We start from the raw sequence: 22,460 nt of genomic DNA on the forward strand, positions 1-22,460 counted from the left end.
TTCTTGATAGAAGTTGAGAAGGATGAACATTTAGTTTAGGAAAGAAAGGGAAGCAGAAAGAAAGGAGGGCATCACAGGCTGTGTAATTCATTACAAACCTGCTGAAAATCATAACTCTGCCCTTTTAGACATTACCTACTGGATAAGTAGGTGAGCCAAGTGATTTAAAAAAACTTTTTGAATTATTCTTGCAATGTGAGCAAGGTGGTAGTGGCAGGCCGCCTTTTATTTGATACAACTTCGTGGCTCACCAGACGTGGCAGATGGCAGATAAGAGTCAACCATGTTGGTGTGGGACTGGAGTCACATACAGGCCACACCGCATTGAGGACAGCAGTTCCTTCCCTAAAAAGCGTGAGTGAACTAGTTGAGTTTTGACATTAATCTGACAGCTTCAAGGTCACTTTTGCTGATACCAGTTTACTCCTAAATTCAAATTCTCAAACTGCCATGGTGCAATTTGAACTCACGTTCTCTACATTACTAGTGCAGGCATCTGGATTAACTTTGCTCCAATGATCAGAACCACAATGAGATTTATGCCGGGGGTGGGGGGGGAGGGGAGGAGATCAGGCGCGCAGAACCTTCAGTCCCATTAGAGTGACCCTCACTCTCAGCTTTGAGAGGGGTACAATGAAGGCATGGCATTTCCACTCCTCCCACAAGGTTCCACAACTCTTGTTACTCCACCGCCGCCTCATTTTCACCTACTGCTCTTGCAGTTAGTAACAGATGCTGGGTACACTTCCACTAGGTCTCAGCACCTCACCTACAGCCACATTTTGCATATTTGCCTCTCTACCACTCCGCCTTTAAGACACTCTTTAAAACTTACCTGTTTGACCAAGCTTTTGGTTTCCTGTCCCAATGTCTCATGTAGTTCGATTTTGTTTGATAACCCTCCTGTGAAGCACCTTAGATGTACTACTATGTTAAAGGAGTTATACAAATGTAAGCTGTTCTTGCACGACACTTGAGAACTGCTGGAATACTGTTCAATAACTGGTGTGCAGGGCAAAAGGTAGATGGTGGGAGAGAGAATTAAAAACGAGCTTGATTTCATCCTAACAACCTCTCACATTTTCTAGCAAAGATTACTTGCGGCAAATAAGGATGAGCCGATATGTTGGCTAATTAAAGTATTCTGTGCAATGGAATTTAAAGGACATTTTCAAAATTATGAAAGGTTAAGAGGGTAAATACCGGAAGACCATTTCCACTATTTGGCAAATTGATAATTGAGCACTCCCAATCATCACTGGAACCATGAACAGGAAGTCAGAATGCTTTTTACCCCCACACAGAAGGCTATTAGAAAATGAAATACTTTACAAGTGGCCATTGAGGTAGTCGATAGCATCACTTAAGAGTATTTGAGTATTTGAAAAACAAGGTCATAAAAAAAAACAAAGTTTGTATTGGCACAGGTCTCTGACTTTGCTGCAATTTCCATGATTACCAGAAACTTCCGTTAAACTCTTGCCCCATCTGGTACAAAGGAACTGAGGCCAATTGTCATGCCATCAATCAAATGGTTTTGTTTTTATAAACCACTCCAGGTCAGTACGGAGAACATTTGCCTATGCACTGCTATCAGCAATATATCATATTGCAACCAATAGGTTGCCTGCAAATTTTCACTTGCGCTTTTCATGTTGCACAATGCTTTGATACTGACTTCAAATCGGAGCCACTACCATTGGGAACAGTTGTCATACAATGACTTCCAACAATCCAACTATACTATAACATGGACTCAGTAACATACAACTGCTGGCATAACATGCAACTGTGGAAATCTGGCCATGGATTTTACCCTATGTTGGAGGTGGGGGGGAGGGGGGGGGGGATGAATTACATAGCATGTACAGCACAGAAACAGATTATTCAGCCAAATTGGTCCATGCTGGTGGCTATGCACCACATGAGCCTCCTACAATCCTACTTCATCTAACCCAACCAACATATCCTTCTTTTCCTTTCACCCTCATGTGTTTATCTTGAATTTACTAGTTGTCTGTGAAGACAGACGGATCAGAGATTGCTTCTATATTTGTACTCTGGCACCATAGGGCGGCGCAGTGGTTAGCACCGCAGCCTCACAGCTCCAGCGACCCGGGTTCAATTCTGGGTACTGCCTGTGTGGAGTTTGCAAGTTCTCCCTGTGTCTGCGTGGGTTTCCTCCGGGTGCTCCGGTTTCCTCCCACATGCCAAAGACTTGCAGGTTGATAGGTAAATTGGCCATTATAAATTGCCCCTAGTATAGGTAGGTGGTAGGGAAATATAGGGACAGGTGGGGATGTGGTGGGAATATGGGATTAGTGTAGGATTAGTATAAATGGGTGGTTGATGGTCGGCACAGACTCGGTGGGCCGAAGGGCCTGTTTCAGTGCTGTATCTCTAAACCATTCAGTACTGGAAGCACTTGATTAATACTGTAAGTATTTAAGACACAAATAAAAAGCTCATTGAAGTAATGGCCTAGTTTGATTAAATTGTATTTTCCCCCTTTTATTTGCCAGTTTTTCCCCTGCCTCTTTCCTAGAGTCATGTTTATTTTTCTTGGGGCAGGATGCACAAACTGCCTCATGTACTTCACTCAAGAGCACTTCCAGATAGGGTCGATAAGCTGGATCGAGATCATTTTCCTCTTCCAGTAATGCCAAAACAGTAGCATCCCTACTGCCTTTTTTCAGATGAGACATTAAACTGAAGCCCCGTCCATCCTCTCAGGCAGACGTAAAAGATCCCACTGCACTATTCTGAAGAGCAGGGCAGTTGTTCCAGATGCCCTAGTGAATGTCTATCCATTAACTAATACTATAAAAGAAACAGATGATCTGGTCGTTATCACATTGCTGTTCATGGGAGCTTGCTGTGCACAATTGGCTGCCATGTTTCCTACAGTGACTATATGACAAAGAATACATCATTGGCTGTAATGCCCTTTGGGACGCCCGCAGGCTTTGGAGGACACTATATAAATGCAAGCCTTTCCGTCATTGCCAGGCTGGGAATCAAACCCAAGGCCTTCCAGGTCTAAGGCTCAGTGACTCACTGGCTGAACCAGATAAGATTTGGGTGAAGATATACTTCCCTGCCTCCATTCTGGTCTGTAGGCCCTGCATTACATACTGAAAACAAACCACTGCTTGTAGTTTGAAAAATTGATTATGATGATACCAAAAATAAACTGATATTTTGAACAGTGTAAGAGATGCGAAGCACAACAAGGCATTGACCAAGGCGGGGCAGGGGGGGTGAAAGCTCATGGTGCCCCAGTGAGTAAAGAAACTAGCTTGTATAGTAGTGGAGGAGACTTTTGGCTGCTGCTCTGGTCACTGAATTTTTACCATTTAGTGGTTGTGTGTAAATTATACATCTAAAATCATAGAGCAGAAGGTGCAGCGAGTCAGTATCAGCACTTTCAAAGAGCAATCCAGTTAGTCCCACACACCCACCCTTCTCCAATAGCCCTGCAATTTATTCGCCTTCGAGCATTTATCCAATTTAAAGTATTTATCCAATTAATATTGTTTTCTTTCTTTGTCTTGTACAAACGCCAAGAACTTAGTTTTAAATAAAAACTGAAAATGCTGGTAATATTCAGCAGGTCTGGCATCATCTGTGAGGAGGAACAGAATTAACGTTTCAGGTCAAAGGCCCTTCATCAGAATGTAATTTTCTTTTGTTGAACAGAAACCATTACTTGCAGTTTGTAAATCTGGATTATAAACAAAGTAGAAAAATAAATCCTCTCCACCTCCCCTCCTCCCCCAAAGACTGGATGTGGAACAGACTTCCAGACGGGATAAACTAACACATTAAAAAGGGAGCTTGATGAATATCTGTTGAGAAGGGGATTGAGGGGCAGAGGAATATTAACACTGGTTGGTATTAAGGTGGTAGGGGAAGGAATTTGATGCTCTTTAAAAATGGGGTCAAATGTGTTTCTGGAGGTTTCATCACATGACCTCCTGCCTCTAAGGGCCCCACCCCTACACTCCTGCCATTGGTCGCAAGGCACGTCCACCCTCACGGTGCTTCACCTTCCCACAGCCAATCAAAACGAATCACCTCCATCACGTGAATGGAACATTTTGACTTAGACAGACATTCCTCCCCCCCACGTCCAATATTTTTATAATTAGCAAACAAAATTGTTCAAAGAAAGTTAAAAGCATTGTTATGTCCCTATGATTTTTCTAATTTATGTTGCTTGCAGCAGTGTCCTGGAGATTAGTCTAATTCCTGGAGACTCCAGGGCAATGCTGGAGGGTTGCCAACACTAAGATCAACAGGTGGCGATTCTGAGACTATCATGGATGCTTTAAGTGGAGCAGGCCTGGCGAGTGGCGTGTTATTGCAGTACGTTTTGTTCTTATTTTTGATGTACTGCAACTGCCAGCTTGCACGTCTATGGGCTCATGCACTTTAGGCCTTTCCATGATAATAAAGGAAGAAATTCCCCACATAAACAGACTCATTGACTCTCCAAAGCCAAGTAAAAGCTGAATTCTGGTTGCAGCACAAGTGCCCTTTTTCCTGGGCAAAAAGGACAGAAAAATAGGGTTACAGCAGATAGCTCTAGGTGAAGAACTAGCACAGTGGGATGAACAGCCTTCAATGCTGTACATCTTAGCGCTCCACAAGATGTCAGCAAGGATAAACAGCTCGAACCGGTTACAAAAAGAGCAACTGAGGCTAGGACTCTGAACTCATTCTATAGCTGGATGCAATAATAGAAAAATGGTAGGGCTGCTCTTCTGGAGGATAAAGGCAAATAAATTGATTCCTGGGATATGGGGGCTGCCCTATGGGAGATTGAATAGAATGGGCCTACATTCTCTCAAGAACAGAAGAATGAGAGATGATCTCATTGAAACGTATATGATTTTTAGAGGGCTTGAGACGGGAGATGCTGAGAGGTTGCTCCCCTGGTTGGAGGGGCTAGAACTATCAGGTACAGCCTCAGGATAAGTGGTCAGCCATTTAGAACCAAGATCAGAAGAAATCGCTTCACTGAGATCGTTGTGAATCTTTGGAACTCTCTACCCAAGAGAGCTGTGGAGGCTCAGTCATTGAGTATATTCAAGACAGGGATTGACAGATTTTTTGAACACGAAGGGCATCAAGGGCTATGGAGATAGGGCAGGTAGCAGTTGATTAAGATGGTACAGGGTTGAACCCCACGTGCTTTTCTAATAAACTGCTGTATTTATCTCAAAATAACCTGTAGTTTATAGTAACAATGTAGGTTCCATATCTAGTGTGCAGCTGTCCCCCTCTACTAAATAGCTTTTTAAAGGTGTGAGTTACACATGAACATGAATAGATCCTGTTGAAAAATATTGATACAGCTGCAACATGAATAGCAATTGTATGGGTGTCTTTTAAACAAGGTTCTGTGTTTATAAACATGACATATTAGGTTGCACGCTTGCATCAAGGACACTTAGATCACTCCAATATGGGATCATTAGGAACACTAGTACTTTGGGTGGATTGCGGAGAAGAGTAGGTCACATTTTTTGCTCCTCCAATTTTCCCCACAGTCCTAAGGACAGTGGGAAACCAGTGCTACCTAGCCAGTATCACCATGTTTCGGGTCTGAGCCCACTAATCAAGCACGGGCAGGCTATTCAACCATGTGAGCCATTCACAATGAGCCTGATCCTAAAATCACTATGCATTTTCCAATAGGGTCACCAAACCACAATCGGAAGAGTGGCACAAGCAATATTTTCCGGCCCAGTTATGCAACACAAGAGGTCAAACAGCGTTAAAGACACAAGTTACGAGAAGTTATAAAAAAAATAAAATAAATCTGCACAGTAAAGGGTGATTTTACTGCAGATTGCAGAAAGACTCATGGACAAGATGGCACACTTGCATTCCACAGTGATATCACAGAAAGGAATTTCTTACTTTTACCCATTTGTTGATTTGAACCCAATTTCTACTTATTTTAACCTTCTTTTGGGCCTCCTTATCTCGAGAGACAATGGATACGCGCCTGGAGGTGGTCAGTGGTTTGTGAAGCAGCGCCTGGAGTGGCTATAAAGGCCAATTCTGGAGTGACAGGCTCTTCCACAGGTGCTGCAGAGAAATTTGTTTGTTGGGGCTGTTGCACAGTTGGCTCTCCCCTTGCGCCTCTGTCTTTTTTCCTGCCAACTACTAAGTCTCTTCGACTCGCCACAATTTAGCCCTGTCTTTATGGCTGCCCGCCAGCTCTGGCGAATGCTGGCAACTGACTCCCACGACTTGTGATCAATGTCACACGATTTCATGTCGCGTTTGCAGACGTCTTTATAACGGAGACATGGACGGCCGGTGGGTCTGATACCAGTGGCGAGCTCGCTGTACAATGTGTCTTTGGGGATCCTGCCATCTTCCATGCGGCTCACATGGCCAAGCCATCTCAAGCGCCGCTGACTCAGTAGTGTGTATAAGCTGGGGATGTTGGCCGCTTCAAGGACTTTTATTTTAACCAATTAAGATATATTCCACCAAAGAACCCAGCTTAACACTGATCCTTCCACCACTAGAACATGCATGTGAATCCAGCCTGGAGTTCCAGGACAAATGTCCATGTCTGCTGGCTATAGAATTCCTATGTGGAGTGAGCTTAGGCAGTCTTAATGGGCTAGAGTCAGTGCACAAAGCTTTCTAGCAGCTTGGCATTCTCAACCAAAGGGGCAACATGGGAAATGCAAATGTCCGATACAGTAAATGCAAGAGGAAATTTGACAAGAGAAAATGATTGAGGGAATCGAGACACAGGACAGTTTTATTTTACTAACTTTAGCATTGGCAAGTTAGCCCACAATGGTCTTTTCCGGTGCTATGTATTCCTATAGGGAAGGGAACAGATAAAGCCAAGTTTCACCCCACATCTGGCAATGCTGAATGCAACCAAATTCTCTTCCATTCCACACCTGGATGCCCACAAAAATGAGTAAAAACATCGTTCTGATTTCTCTGGGTTCCTCAAACCACATGCAACTAACAGATTTCGACCTAACTTAAATTTCAACATTACAGTTGGTTCTATTTGTTTTTCCATGTTCCTTCGCAAAGTTTAACTTTCCCACAGATAAGATTTTGACCTATTGTACACTTTTGGCATAGCAAAACTTTTTTTATTTTAAGTACTGCAGAGAAGAGGGGCCAGGACACTTCCTGTTTCGACAGGAGACCTTCACAGAACTCTCGGCATCTACACAAAGCTACATAACTGGTTACAGAGCCCCTCATCTAGCTGCCAACCAAGTTAATTGCACACAATCTTGTCAATGCAGACTTCATGAAGTCTGTAAATCCCAAAATTGATCATCTCTTCTGCCCGTTAATCCCACATCTTTGATTAAATCCCAGCAAGCTGCAGTTCCAAACAATCGATTTTCTATGTCCTATATCTCGATGCACTGGAGGCAAAGAGCTGCTGATCACTATCTAAGGGAGTGGGCAGATGAAGGGGAGTGGCAGAATGAGGAACCAAGACTGTCAATCACACAAATTACATCTGGATTAGGGATTGATATATTCAAATAACAATGGACAGGTAAACTCTCTGGTCCATCCAGCATGTCCCACACATTGTGGTGCTTTGTTTAATATATGCAATCTCTACCCTACCCAAAACCATGTGATCGCCTGTGAGGGGGAAAAATACTGAAAAAATCCGAGGCCACTTGGAGAGAAAAATAAAATTAGAAATTGCTCTCCAACCCATCTAGGCAATCAAAACAGGTCCAGATCATCACTCTGACCCCACCTTGATAATTCCCTACAGTACCTACCTTTTATAAGAGGTCATTTCCACCCTAGCCAAAAACAGGTCCAGGTCTGTCACTTAATGGAATTCAGAGAATCACTGCCCATCGCATGAGACGCCAGCCTGTTCCAGAAATCCACTGTTCTCTGGGAAAAGAACCACCTCCTGACATCTAACCAAGATCTGGCCTTGTACAACTTAAAATTGTGATCTGATATAATTGAAGTGGGTTTATTTTGCGCGTTATTTTTCCCTCCTTTAACTAGGGCGACATTCATGTGCTATCAGTCTAGTTAATTTGTGCAAGCAAGATCGTGCAAAACAGTGACAAGGTGAAAAATGTTAACAGGTTATTTTTCGATAGCGAGATTGAGGTAAACTGTTGACTAGGACACCAGGAAAACTGTCCTGTTCTTCAAAAAGTGCTATGGAATCTTTTGCAACCACCTGATTAGACAGAGAGAGCCCTGGTTTCATCGCTCATCCGAAAGATGGCACATTGAACAATGCAGCATTCCTTCAAATATAATACACCTGCCACCTAGATTATGAGTCCTGGAGTGGAATTTGCACACTCAAACTTCTGACTTCAAGGTGAGAGTGCTACTAATTGAGCCAAGCTGACAGTTAATTTGCTAACTTTGCCCCTCCTTGACCCAAAGAACAATAGTAGCTACCTCAGATCAGTTAGCTCAGTACAGACTAGAAATCAGGCTCCGGTTTAGAATACAATGGATCACAAAAGCGCTTACGATTACTGGTTGGGTTCTCCCTGGACTAGTACAGTGCACATGTCCCCCGACAGATTATGGTGATTACAGGCAACACAATGCCAGGACTAAAATTAACACTAGCATCCAAAAGAGAGAGAGACCAGTAAAGTTACCAACACATCAATGACAGCATGCACATGATACAATCAGCAAACCAATGACTGATTGCAAGTGTGCGCCCTGCACTTTGTTACCACATGCAGAATATTTCTTTGAAGGTATTCTGCAGAAATATGCAAAATGGTGCATAAGGTACAGTATACTACATTGAAAGAAGTACAAGTAAATCGCTGCTTCACCTGAAAGGAGTGTTTGGGGCCTGGGATAGTGAGCAAGCTCGAGGAAGAGCATCTCATCTACCGAGTAGGCACACTACAGCCTGTCGGACTGAACATTGAGTTCAATAATTTCAGAGCATGACAGCCCCCCATTTTACTTTCATTTTTAGTTATTTTTTCTTTTTTACATTTTTTACAACCTTTTTTGCATTTATTTCATTTCATCTTAATTTGTTCAGTTTGCTTACCCACTGTTTTTTTTTCATGTTTGCACTTGCTGCTGTTCAATATTCAGTCCGTTAACACCTTTTCTGTACTAATGCTTTGTCTTTCAACACACCATTAACATATTGTTTGCCTTTGTTCCATGACCTTTTGGTCAGCTATGTGGCCTTGTCCAATCTACACCTTCTCTTTTGTTATCTCTTGCCCCACCCCCACCTCACTTGCTTATAACCCATGACATTTTTAATATTTGTCAGTTCTGAAGAAGGGTCACTGACCCGAAACATTAACTCTGCTTCTCTTTCCACAGATGCTGCCAGACCTGCTGAGTGGTTCCAGCATTTCTTGTTTTTATTCATTTCATCAACCTGGGCTGCTTTTGAACTCAGGGCCCAGAGATGCAAGGACAGTATACTACCCACTAACCACCCATGTGCAACTTTTCCCTTTCCCAGTGTCATTATTTTGTAACACTTTTAGTTCTATTCTCCAATTAAACACAAAGCCAAAAATTTTAAGCAGGGCCACTGGAATCCATGGCATCTTAAGATCAATTTTTATACCAACCCCAAACGCTGCAATAAGTACACCCAAAGTCTGCGGGGGCCATCGCAACCTCAACATTGATTGTAATATGTTAACACTCAGCATGCACTCCCTGCCAGCAATTGCCAGTTTAAATTTCCTTGTGCACACATAATGGAAACTAGAGGCCTGCTACCCGACCCGAACTCGACGACATGTGTCGGGGTCAGGTCAGGTGGGGCCAAGTCCAGTTCGAGTCGGGCCGGGCACACACACGGCAAGTGCTCTGCTGGTAAGTATTGAAATTAAAAAACTTACCTGAGTTGGGAGCCCAGGACGAAACTGAGTCTGCACAGTGCGTGATGACATCACTATGACACCATCGCGCATGCGCTGCAGCTCAGTGGAGCTTCCCAGTTGGAAGGTAAGTCAACGGATGATCGGGTCGGGCTCGGGGCAAAATCGGAGGGACTCGGGCCGGGTTCACTGGTTCGGTCGGGTTCTTTTTCCCGACCTGAAGCAGGCCTCCAATGGAAACTTGTCAAGCACTACAGCATCACCACTGGCAGAGGGTGTAATTACGGCACAGGTTTACCTATAATTTCCCTTAGAAATGCCTTTGTCCACATTTCTAATGTAAATCCAAAAATAACAACGTATAATTTTAAAATTGGCAATAAATTACCTCCAAACCCATGATCTCTACTATCCACAAGGGCAGCAGTTACATGGGAACACCACCACCTGCAAGTTCCCCTCCAAGCCACACACCATCCTGACTTGGAACTATATCGCCGTTCCTTCACTGTTCCTGGGTCAAAATCCTGGAACCTTTCCTAACAGCACTGTGGGTGTACCTACCCCACATGGACTTCAGCGGTTCAAGTTGGCGGCTAACCACCACCTTCTCAAGGGCAATTAGGGATGGGCAGTAAATGCTGCCCTAACATGCGATGCCCACATCTCATGAATGAATTAAAAATAATTATCCCTTACCCACATGGCGTTAAAACCATTATCGATCTTGTCTACCCACCACCACCCCCCACTTCCAAAGGTACACTAAAGAAAATCAACTAGTAATATTTTTAATATACTGTGTAATACAGTACAAAACTGGTGTCAGTGCAGCTTATGACTATAATTCTATAATGACTCCCAGCTGTCACTAAACTAGCCAAGTGATACTACTAGGCATGAGATGTGAAGTTGCCAATACCTGATATACCAATACCTGGTGTTCCGAACCAGAATGCGTCAATGACATCAATCTTTCTAATCCACAGCGATTTGCAGCTCACTAATGGCAAAGCATTTCACCATCTGCATACTTGACCTGCTCAACTGAACTCCATGTTCCTGCAAAGCCAGATCATGAGGTTACATCTAGGTAAAATCTGATAAGTGTAGGTGGATTATGGAACTGCACATGAATGGTAATGGGAAATTTAGCAACTCAGCGCTCTGATTCAGAACACCAGGCACTTGCTCAAAAGCCACAGATCAGAACATAAGAAATAGAAGTAGGCCATACTGTCCCTTGAACTTCCTGACCTCTATCACCAAGACTAACAAAATCATGGGAACACCATCACCTCCAAGCTACACCCCATCTTAATTTGAACATTTATCACTGTCACTGGGTCAATAAACTGAGATTCCATACAGAACATCACTATGGGAGCACCATCAGCACAAGGAACACAGTGCTTCAAGAAGGCCCATCACTGCCTTCATAGGGAAAATCAGGATAATAAAATTCAGCTTTGTCAGTCTTTTTCACATAAGAATGCAAGAAATAGGAGTAGGCCATATGACCATTGTGCCTGCTCTGCCATTCCATAAGATCATGGCTGACCTTCTACCTTAATTTTAATTTCCCACCCTACCCCCATATCCCTGGATTCCCTTAGTAATCAAAAACCTATGGATCTCGGTCTTGAATATACTCCACGACTGAGCGTCCACACCCTCTGGGAGAGAGAATTCCAAAGATTCACAACCCTTTGAGTGAAGAAATTTCTCACTTCAGTTCTAAATGGCCGACTCCTTATCCTGAGACCATTAGCCCTAGTTCTAGATTCTCCAGGCAGGGGAAACAGCATATGTACAACTACAAGTTATCACCACAAACAAAACCACCAGAACTGACAGCAGACACTGTTTGTAAGCACTAAAATTACAAAAAAAAACACAAGTTTATAATAAAGGTTGGCTTATACAGTAAATGTATATTTGAAAACCCAAAATCACACCACAATCTTTGTACGACAGAAAAAGAAATTTCTGCTTTTGCCTGATGTTAAAACAGCCAGTTTCAAAAGGGAAGACAGACAAACAGTGTACTATTAATCAGTTTGAAAAATCAAAATATCAAGTTCTTCTTATTTCCAATATAGCTCATTTGAAATGTTAATGTCAGCAATTTGACAGTTGTAATTTCTTGTGATCAGAAATAAATTCCTTGCGAAATAGCTGAAAGACACTAACAACTTCAAGCCATTCTTAACAGGATGGTAAAAAAAGTTTAGCTTGCATAACAATTGCAAAGAAACAATTAAACTTCAAATCAAAACACACCCTTATAACCTGGAAGCCCTCAGGATGTTCTAATTACCTAAGCATTTGACTAAAGGGGCTGAATAGGAACTCTGTCACATAATGTACTACCAAAGACTTTTGTAAAAATATGCTATGGGGAACTGCAAAAATTGTGCACAGGATGGCATAATTTCTCACCAATCTAGTTTGTATGAGTTTTGTGTTTAATTGCATCTTCCCATTCTCCTGCAATTCTACATATTTTTACCTATAAATAAATCTGGATAAGTCATTTTTAGCTTATACACAGTGGTCTAACATGCTTTTTTTCCCACTTTAAAGTGGTTAGAAAATAGGGTAAACAACTCAGTCTCTAGTAAGTGATTTACTGTTATTCAATATTAATGGTTAAGACCCATGCAGCAATAACTCAAAAAAAAAAAATCAAGATTAAAGGCTTTGGTGTCAGTTCATAGCAGATTCGGCCCACTTATGGAAATTTTTGTCTCAGTATGAACACAAGCCAAGTGGTGGGGAAAAGTCTGCAGCGTAACATCTCAAAATACCCTGACCCAGCCGAACACCACTAGCAATTGCCAAACTACCTTGACCGCCCCCCCAAACTGGGCACAACCCCCAATGCATGCGCAAATAATACATGTAACCTAATTGAACAACGGCTTTAAAAAAATGAAAAGCCATCCCAGCTCCACAGATGGTGCTGTGGAAAATAAAGACACCAAATATTCATATTAATTCAATATGCTGACCTTGTTCTGCACTGTTCCAATTCTGGCCTCTTGTGCATCCAGATTTTCATTGCTCCACCACTGGCAACCCCATCTTCAGCTACCTGGGCTCTAAGCTCTGGAATTCTCTCCGTAAACCTCCCCTCTTTTAAGTTTACCCTTAAAACCTCTCTGTGGCCAAGCCCTTGGTCACCTGTCCCAATATCTCCTTTGTGACTCGGTTTCATATTCTGTTTTATAACACTCCTTGGAACGTTTTACTATGTTAAAAGGTGCCAAATAAATGTAAGTCATTGTTAAAAGCAGGTAAACTTCTACATCAGACAGCATACGATGGAGGGCTGTTCATGGTTAAGCTCTCATTAATTTACACATGCTTCAAGTTGTTTCTACCCAACTGATCTTGATGTTCTAATTTAGGAATTATCCATCAATAAAGCACCAGCACTAAAACAACCATTTTCCAAGCTCTTGGATCCACTAAAGTCAAACAGACCAAACCAACTCATAAAAACAAACTGCAACTATGGCTATGGTCCCTGTGCTTCGGGAAGATTACTACGTAGCTTTCTGGGGGGTTGGGTGGTGTGCATAGATTGGACACCAACCACCCTTTATCTGTTCATTCTTTCTGGCCACCTGAAATAGAACAGGACAGATTACCTGCTGTAAAAAGCCATGGTTAAAGCAACAGCATCTTATTAAAGAACTAAACGGCTCCGGACATCACAACATAGCACCCTTAGCTCCCATGTAGTCCATTAGCTGCTACTTGCCATTTCAGATGGGAAGAACTCTTGTTCTGATTGAAAATGCTGTTGCACCAGATCAGAAAGCCATCAGTCACAGATTGTAGAACACTCCGACCTCAATTATAAAGTGGCAATGCCTGACGAAGGAACATTGTAAATATGCCCAGGTTTAGCTAAATTCCTCTGCCAATATAAATACCCACACAATTAGCAAAACTAAGAAATTATAGTCAAAAGCAAGAATATAGCCTGGTTAAAACAATGGCTCAATTGGGAGAATAAACTGCCTAGTGTGGTTGTGACCCATACACACTTGGATCTCCTAGGTCTGTAACAAGTCAGCTGATTTCAGCCAGCAGCACCATAATTAGCTTCAGAACCAGGGAACAGCAGGCAGGGGAGGAGTCTTTATCCACCAACTCCTGCAGGAAAATGTCCCAGCATAGGCGAGGACAGAATCAGCTCCAACTGCTCACACCCACAACTGAATAGCCTGCTGCCACTCAAAATCGAGACGTATTTACAATAGCCACTTGGATGAGGTACCTGAATCACAGACTCTTACACCACAGAAGGTGGCCATTCGGCCCATGTCTGTACCTGCTTGTTGAAAGTGTTATCTAATTAGTCCCACCACCCTGCTCATTCCCCGTAGCCCCGCAAATTATTTCCCTTCCAAGTATTTATCCAATTCCCTTTTTAAAGATACTATTGAATCTGCTTCCCCCACCCTTTCAAGCAGTGCACTCCAGATCATAACTCACTGCGCAAAAATATTTCTTCCCTGGTTCTTTTGTCAGTTATCTTAAATCTGCGTCTGCTGGTTACCTTCTGCCAGTAAAAACAGTTTCTCTTTACTTACATTATCAAAACCGCTCAAAATTTTGAGCGCCTATTAAATCACCCCTTAACCTTTACTCTGAAACCAATCGCAGCTTCTTTAGTCACTCCGCATAACTGAAATCCTGCATCCCTGAAGACTATGGAATCTTACAGTATGAGTCAGCACCTTTTTATTTTGAGGGGCAGAAAGAGGAAATTTATCAATTTTCACAATTTTTTTTACATAGCATGCAGAGCTCACCAGCAACAAGGGACCCAGCGATGACATTTAACCATGAAATCAAACCAGCAAACAGCAGCAAAAATTGGATTTGAGTTAACATACATCTGTGTTAATTAATGCACAAGAACCTGTTGTGCCATGTGAGATGATAGAATGATAGATCATAGGAGGCTGCTATTCAGCCAATTGTATTTATGCTCACTCTTTGAAACAGCTATTCAATTTATCCCACTCCCCTGCGCTTTCCCCCCCTAGCCCTGCAAATCATTTCCCTTCAAATATAAATCCAATGCCCTATTGAAAGTTACTATTCAATCTGCTTCCATCACCCTTTTCAGGCAGTGCATTGCAGATCATGACAACTCGCAGCGTAAAAAAAAAATGTATGGGAACCACAAGCTCTGGGAAGCCACAGTAAGATGCTTCTTCGAGTGTGGAAACAAGCCCCTTAGATCAGTAGCATTTTTATAGTATGACTCAATAACCTCCTCGCAGTGAAGCACTCCCCAAGGCAGAATCATTTTCAGTAAAGGGTGCGTTACAGTAAAGTCCTGTTTGCTTTCTTGATTAATCTGGAAAATACAAACAATCCAGGCATGACAACAGGGTGGAGACAGAGCTTCCAGTAGCCAAGCATGTGTTTGAAATCTGCTGACCCAAACTCTAGTAAGTTGGACAGAGACTGTTAGGAACTTCTGGGACTGAACTCCTTGGTGGGCTCTGGTCCTCCCTCACTCAAAGGCCTTGGGATTCCCGACACTTCCAGCTCCATGGTTAGTCCACTACAGTTAGCACAAAATGATACTGTTCTCAGCAAGGTTTTATTCCCACGAAGGAGGATTTGAAAACAAGCTCCTTGCAATATGACAAAGTGACTACCTGCTTTAAAAAAAAAGTTGCAACGTTCTGGCTTGTTTTTGTTGTTTATGAATTGACTGGTTCCAGGAGATTTGTGGTGGCCAGCTAGTCAACTGTGGGGTCATCACAGCTGATTTAGTTCCTGCCCTGGCCCAATGTTCACCACCCTAGTGTATATTCAGGCTGGGGTGCCTATTCTTTTTTTTTACTTAAAACATATACTTTATTCATAAAATTATTCATAATATGGAGCGTATTCAACAAAGGCAACTTCCATAGCCCTCCTGCCACTGCAAGGCGAGATCAGCTATCAGAGTACAGACCAAAAGATTGTATCTGGGACCTTTAGGTTGCCATGGTACCATGGCCTTTTTCCACTGAGCCACAGGAGAAGACCACGCTTTGAAAAAAGGAACAAGTCTAAAATGTTACAAATTAAAGACAGAACATGAAAAGATCTTTTGTTATTCTCCTCCTGCCTCAGCGCTCGTCACGCCAATCACATCCCAAGGTGACGGGCAGATAGATCAGCTGCTCCCAAGACCTTGTCATTACTGGGTTCACAGCCCAGCCAGCGATCTTTCCCGAGTCAGAGGCAGCACCTGTGCTCCATTCACCACTTCCTCACTGCACACACACTTGAGCTCATTCAAAACTCTGCTGCCCGTATCCTAACTTGCACCAAGCCCCATTCACCCATCACTCCTGTGCTCGTTAATATTGGCTCCCGGACCGACTGCTTCGATTTCAAAATCCTCATCCTCATTTTCAAAACCCTCCACAGTCTCATCCCTCCCTATCTCTGTAACCTTCATCAGCCCTACAACCCTCCAAGATCTCTGTGCTCCTCCAGTTCTGGCCTATCGCACACCCTGATTTTCATCGCTGCATCCATTGGCGGCAATCCCAAGTCTTCGATGAATTCAGCACACCAGCCTAGGAAAAGGAATCATCAGCCAGTGCTCCCATTCCTGAGATTATTGGAATGCCTTCCTGGGAAGCAGAGTTTTGTGGACCTCGTGTGGGGAACAGGCTTAGCATTGATGCCCCTCATGGTAGAATAAAGAATCATACAGCACAGAAGGAGGCCAACGTGTCATTGCTAGCTCGCCAACTATCCAATGTGTCCACTCTCCTGCTCTTTTCCTCAGCACTGTAAACTTTTTTCCTTAAAGTATAAAGCCCTTCTGAAAGTTACTATTGAATCTGCTTCCACCAGCCTTTCAGACAGCAGCATGCAAAGCATGACCATTTGCTGCACCTAAAAAAATTCTCACCTCGCCGCTGAAGAACTTGCATTTAAATAATGCCTTATCTGACCATAGGACATCCCAAAGCTCTTTACAGCCAATGAAGTGTAGTCACTGCTGCAGTGCAGGAAACATGGCGGCCAATGTACACTAACAGCAATGTACTAATGGCCCAATAATGTGTTTTGTTAACATTGATTGAGGGATAAATATTGCCCAGAACATCAGGGGAGAACACCACTGTACTTTTCAAAGTAGTGCCATGGGATCTTTTACATTGACCTGAGAGAGCAGACAGGCCTCGGTTTAACATTTTAGCAGAATGACGACACCTCCGATAGTGCAGCACTCCCTCAGTACTGCACTGGGAGTGTCAGCCTGGATTTTGTGCTCAAGTCTCTGGAGCGGGACTTAAACCCACAATGTTTTGACTCAGTGGCAAAAGTGCTGCCAACTGAACAAAGGCCACACACATTAAAGCCTGTCTACCCGACCAAACCCGACAACGTTGTCGGGTTCAGGTCGGGTCTGTATTCTGTGTCCAGCATTAGGGTTTGGGTTGGGCTGGACTGTACTGTTTTGCTTTGTATTGTTTTTGTTTTAATTTACATTTAATCTGTTTGTTATTTTCAGGTCGGGCATTTAAAAAAATTAAGGGACTCGGACCCAGGTCGGGTTTTAATTTTATACCAGAGCCAGGCTTTAACACCCGTCTGAGCTCACATGTGAACAGTGACCTTTTGGTGACGTACTGAAGTGCGGTCAACATTTGTAGAACTGCACCCCAACATGAATTAATGCAGTCGAGAGAAAGACCAGAAGAGACAACCAGACAGTAAAACGGAGCATTGTGCCGTATACTCTGAGCTATTTGGTTTGAAACTACACCCAAGTGATGAGAACCATTAGGAATAGGAGTAAACATTGCTGTAGATAACAGGCACATCTTGTACATCAAGAGTTCGATTAATGCTGTGGATGGATAACCAAACCACAGTGTTACAGAACATATCAGTTAATCAGTATACCATAAATTCTACAGGCAGGTCAAAGAAACCGCTCCAGTAATTACTCAGATATAACATGTCTTTCTACTTTCAAGCCTACTTTTAAACCCTGGCCACCATTGATCACAGACATTATACACTACTGTGCTGAAGCCATCACGATACACACCTTCCATTCTCACATCAGCCCATTACCAATTCAGCGGGAGGCAAAAAAGATAAAATTTACAAGTCTACCATAGAGCCTGCTCTGTTATCTTCTCTGATAATCTGAACACCATGGCTTTACTTTGTACTTTTCAACCCAACAATTGGGTTTTGAAGGCACGTAGTGTAAAAGTCACGTATGCGCATCTGATGGCACCTAGGTTCCTACAGCAGCTCACAGAGAGGCACAAACTCCCAACACCCATCTTAACTGGGACCCAGCAGCATGCTGAACATACAACGGGAAGCAGGCTGGTGCTTGGAAATCACAAGTCACCACTGGCACACTGCTCGCCTGGCCTGATTTTAAAAAATTGTCACTTGTCTTTAACCTAAGACATGTTCAATCACTGTTCCCACAGCTATTTGTTTAAAAACTAAACATGACAAAGTTAACATGAACCTTGAACAGTGAACAATCAACATCTTGATGTTATCAGCAAACATGATATGCGATTGGCTCGTCTGAGAGCGCAGCGATCATACTGACCCAATTTAATGTTACTCAACAAGCTAGGGATTTATTTACCACAATTTTCTAGCGCATCTTGATGGTGCACCCTATTCTGACATCAGCAGGATAGTGCACTCCAAATAGAATGACAAAATCACTGAATCTTACAGTCCAGGAGGAGCCCATTCGGCCCATCCTGCCTGTCCCAGCTCTTTGGAAGAGCATCCAATTAATCCCCTGCTCCTTCCCCATGGCCCAGCAATTTTTTTTCCTCTTTCAAGTATTTATCCAATTTTCTTTTGAAAGTTACCAATGAACCTCCTTCCACCATCCTTTCAGGCAGTGCATTCCACATCATGACTCGAGTAAAAAAAAATTCTCTCATCTCGTCTCTCTAGTTTTTTTGCCAATGATCTTAAAGGAGTCAACAAGTCGCATTTGCCAGTGTTGCCTTGCTACAAAGCAGAGACCGTGACTGGTAATTGCACCTTCGCTCACAAACAGATCATTCCTTTGAGCTAATGGCTAGATTTACTGCCTGAATCATGTTAAACTCCAAGGAGAAATGTTACTAGCAAAACTAAAGGAGTGATGTGGACATTTTGTAATCAGGTTCTCAGTCAGGCCTGACTACAAAGAGCCAGACTACATTAAGCACAGCACATTTTAAGCAGGCTGGCCCCTCTGGGCTGTACAGGTTTTATTTATTCATTCAGGGGATATAGGTATCACTGGCAAGGCCAGCATTCATTGCCCATCCCCAATTGCCCTTGAGACAGTGATGGCAGCTGCCTTAGTGGCTTGCTAGGCAATTTTACAGGACAGTCAGAGTTATACAGCACAGAAACAGGCCCTTCGGCCCATCGTGTCTGTGCCAGCCATCAAGCACCCAAGCATTCTAATTCCATTTTCCAGCACTTGGCCCATAGCCATGTATGCTAGTGGTGGGTTTGGAGTCAGACCAGGTGTAAATGAGAGGTTTCCTTCCCTAAGGGACATTGGTGAATCAGATGGGTTTTTACAACAATCCAACAGTTTCATGGTCACGACTGCTGATACTAGCTTTTTATCCCAGATTTATTTGATTAACTGAATTCAATTAACTAACTGCCATGGTGGGATTTGAAATCATCTCTGAATTCATAGTCCAGGCCACTGGATTATTAATCCCGTAACATAACTATGCTACCGTACCCTTTGTTTACATTATACCTATGTCTAATCATTGAACGAAAAATGTGTACAGAAAAATACAGCAGAGCAGTATATACACACTGAACGGGAATAGGTAGGTTTAAAATCTTTATTTCACTAAAAAATAAGTTCCAACATGAAAATTCAGCTGAATTTGAGGAACTTCCCTCCCTTTAGGGGTTTATTCAGGTTTGAACTGCGAGCTGGAACTCGAAAGGGTCCCCAACCTTCTCTAAACACTGAAGAAGTTTTTATGCCATTTAGTTCCTTTGAAAAACATTGAACATATATACTTTCAAGAATAAGTCACATTAACCTGCAACTGAAATAGCAGACGCTTGGCACTGGTTCTCAAGCTGTCTGGTGCCCAATTCCTAAGCACCAGGATTTCCTCACTTGCTGACCCCCACACACCCTGATGCTAAGTTTACCACCACCCCACTACCCTTACCCTACATGCAATCTCCTCCACATCCCACCTACCACCCCTCCCCCAAACCCCTACCGAGTAATTTCTCCAGCTATATTCATGTTCAACTCTCCTGGCGCGAGTACTGTCCCTACAAAATGTAGGGTCACTATTGCCGGTTGTCCCCAGTGCCAGCTCTTCTAGTTGAAGTCTTCAGTCTTTTTTTTAAACCCAAATGTAATTTCTTCAAGTGCCTTGATCCTGATCTCTTACTACCCTGCCGCTGCCTTCAGAACATTCCCTATTGCCAACACTCCTGTAGCTGGGCCTCAGCAAACCAGTGCTAGTTTTCTCGTAGTAAATGAAGCTTTTGACCCCAGTATTGCTTCCATTCATTGAGTCCAGCTGTGCAACAACCAAACTGTTATCATAGAATTGCTGGAGAGTATTTGCAATCAGAAAGAGTGAGACTTGTCTTTGACCCATTTAAATACATTTGCTTTTCACAGCAAAACACATTACATTTTAAAACCAAGCTGAGTAAGACTTGATAAGCCAGTTCCACACCCCACCAGATCCCCAGTGCTGGTATCTAGCTGCCCAGTTGGATCAATAGCTGCCACAGCTGTCTGTCGCCAACTGCCTTGTTTAAAAGGAGCTACTTCTCCTGTTTCTACCCTCCTCTGTAAACAATCTCAGTTACCAGGACCCCTGCCCCTCCCTAGGATCCTAGATGCCCGAGTCTGCTGACTGCCACCCCAAGTTCCCACACCTCATCCCACCACCCAAGGTCTCCACAATATCTGGTCATTCCCCAGCACTGACCACCCCGCCACCCACTACATCACAATCTCTGGGGTCCCTCCCCAAGTGCCCTCCACCCTGGGTTACCTCACCCTCCCCTATGCATCCCTCCATCGCTCCCGTCTGGCACTGTATCGCCTCTCAGCACCCCTCCCCCCAACACTGGGTCCACTCTCGGCACCCCCTCCCCCCCGATACTGTCCCCTCTCAGCACCCCTCCCCCAACAGCGCCTCTCAGCACCCCTCCCCCCGACACTGCCCCCTCTCAGCACCCCTCCCCCCGACACTGCCCCCTCTCAGCACCCCTCCCAACAATCCCCTCAGTACCCCTCCCCTGGACACTGTCCCCTCACTACCCCTCCCCCGAGTCCCCTTTCAGCGCCCCTCCCCCCGACTGTCCCCTTTCAGCGCCCCTCCCCCCGACTGTCCCCTCTCAGCGCCCCTCCCCCCGACTGTCCCCCCTCAGCGCCCCTCCCCCCGACTGTCCCCCCTCAGCGCCCCTCCCCCCGACTGTCCCCCCTCAGCGCCCCTCCCCCCGACTGTCCCCCCTCAGCGCCCCTCCCCCCGACTGTCCCCCCTCAGCGCCCCTCCCCCCGACTGTCCCCCCTCAGCGCCCCTCCCCCCGACTGTCCCCCCTCAGCGCCCCTCCCCCCGACTGTCCCCCCTCAGCGCCCCTCCCCCCGACTGTCCCCCCTCAGCGCCCCTCCCCCCGACTGTCCCCTCTCAGCGCCCCTCCCCCCCGACTGTCCCCTCAGCGCCCCTCCCCCCGACTGTCCCCTCTCAGCGCCTCTCCCCCCGACTGTCCCCTCTCAGCGCCCCTCCCCCCGACTGTCCCCTCTCAGCGCCCCTCCCCCCGACTGTCCCCTCTCAGCGCCCCTCCCCCCGACTGTCCCCTCTCAGCGCCCCTCCCCCCGACTGTCCCCTCTCAGCGCCCCTCCCCCCGACTGTCCCCTCTCAGCGCCCCTCCCCCCGACTGTCCCCTCTCAGCGCCCCTCCCCCCGACTGTCCCCTCTCAGCGCCCCTCCCCCCGACTGTCCCCTCTCAGCGCCCCTCCCCCCGACTCTGTCCCCTCTCAGCGCCCCTCCCCCCGACTCTGTCCCCTCTCAGCGCCCCTCCCCCCGACGCTGTCCCCTCTCAGCGCCCCTCCCCCCGACGCTGTCCCCTCTCAGCGCCCCTCCCCCCGACGCTGTCCCCTCTCAGCGCCCCTCCCCCCGACGCTGTCCCCTCTCAGCGCCCCTCCCCCCGACGCTGTCCCCTCTCAGCGCCCCTCCCCCCGACGCTGTCCCCTCTCAGCGCCCCTCCCCCCGACGCTGTCCCCTCTCAGCGCCCCTCCCCCCGACGCTGTCCCCTCTCAGCGCCCCTCCCCCCGACTGTCCCCTCTCAGCGCCCCTCCCCCCGACTGTCCCCTCTCAGCGCCCCTCCCCCCGACTGTCCCCTCTCAGCGCCCCTCCCCCCGACTGTCCCCTCTCAGCGCCCCTGCCCCCGACGCTCTCCCCTCTCAGCGCCCCTGCCCCCGACGCTCTCCCCTCTCAGCGCCCCTGCCCCCGACGCTCTCCCCTCTCAGCGCCCCTGCCCCCGACGCTCTCCCCTC

General features: G+C 45.3%; 1 protein-coding gene across 2 annotated transcripts in view; it reads right to left on the reverse strand.

Moving 5' to 3' along the window:
• Nucleotides 1-22,460, reverse strand: part of LOC137347239 (phosphatase and actin regulator 4-like) — a 183,186-nt gene that overhangs the window by 159,331 nt on the left and 1,395 nt on the right. The gene's annotated exons all lie outside the window — the stretch shown is intronic.

This window comes from Heterodontus francisci, chromosome 31 (assembly GCF_036365525.1).
Source record: "Heterodontus francisci isolate sHetFra1 chromosome 31, sHetFra1.hap1, whole genome shotgun sequence".
NCBI classification, from domain to species: Eukaryota; Metazoa; Chordata; class Chondrichthyes; order Heterodontiformes; family Heterodontidae; genus Heterodontus; species Heterodontus francisci.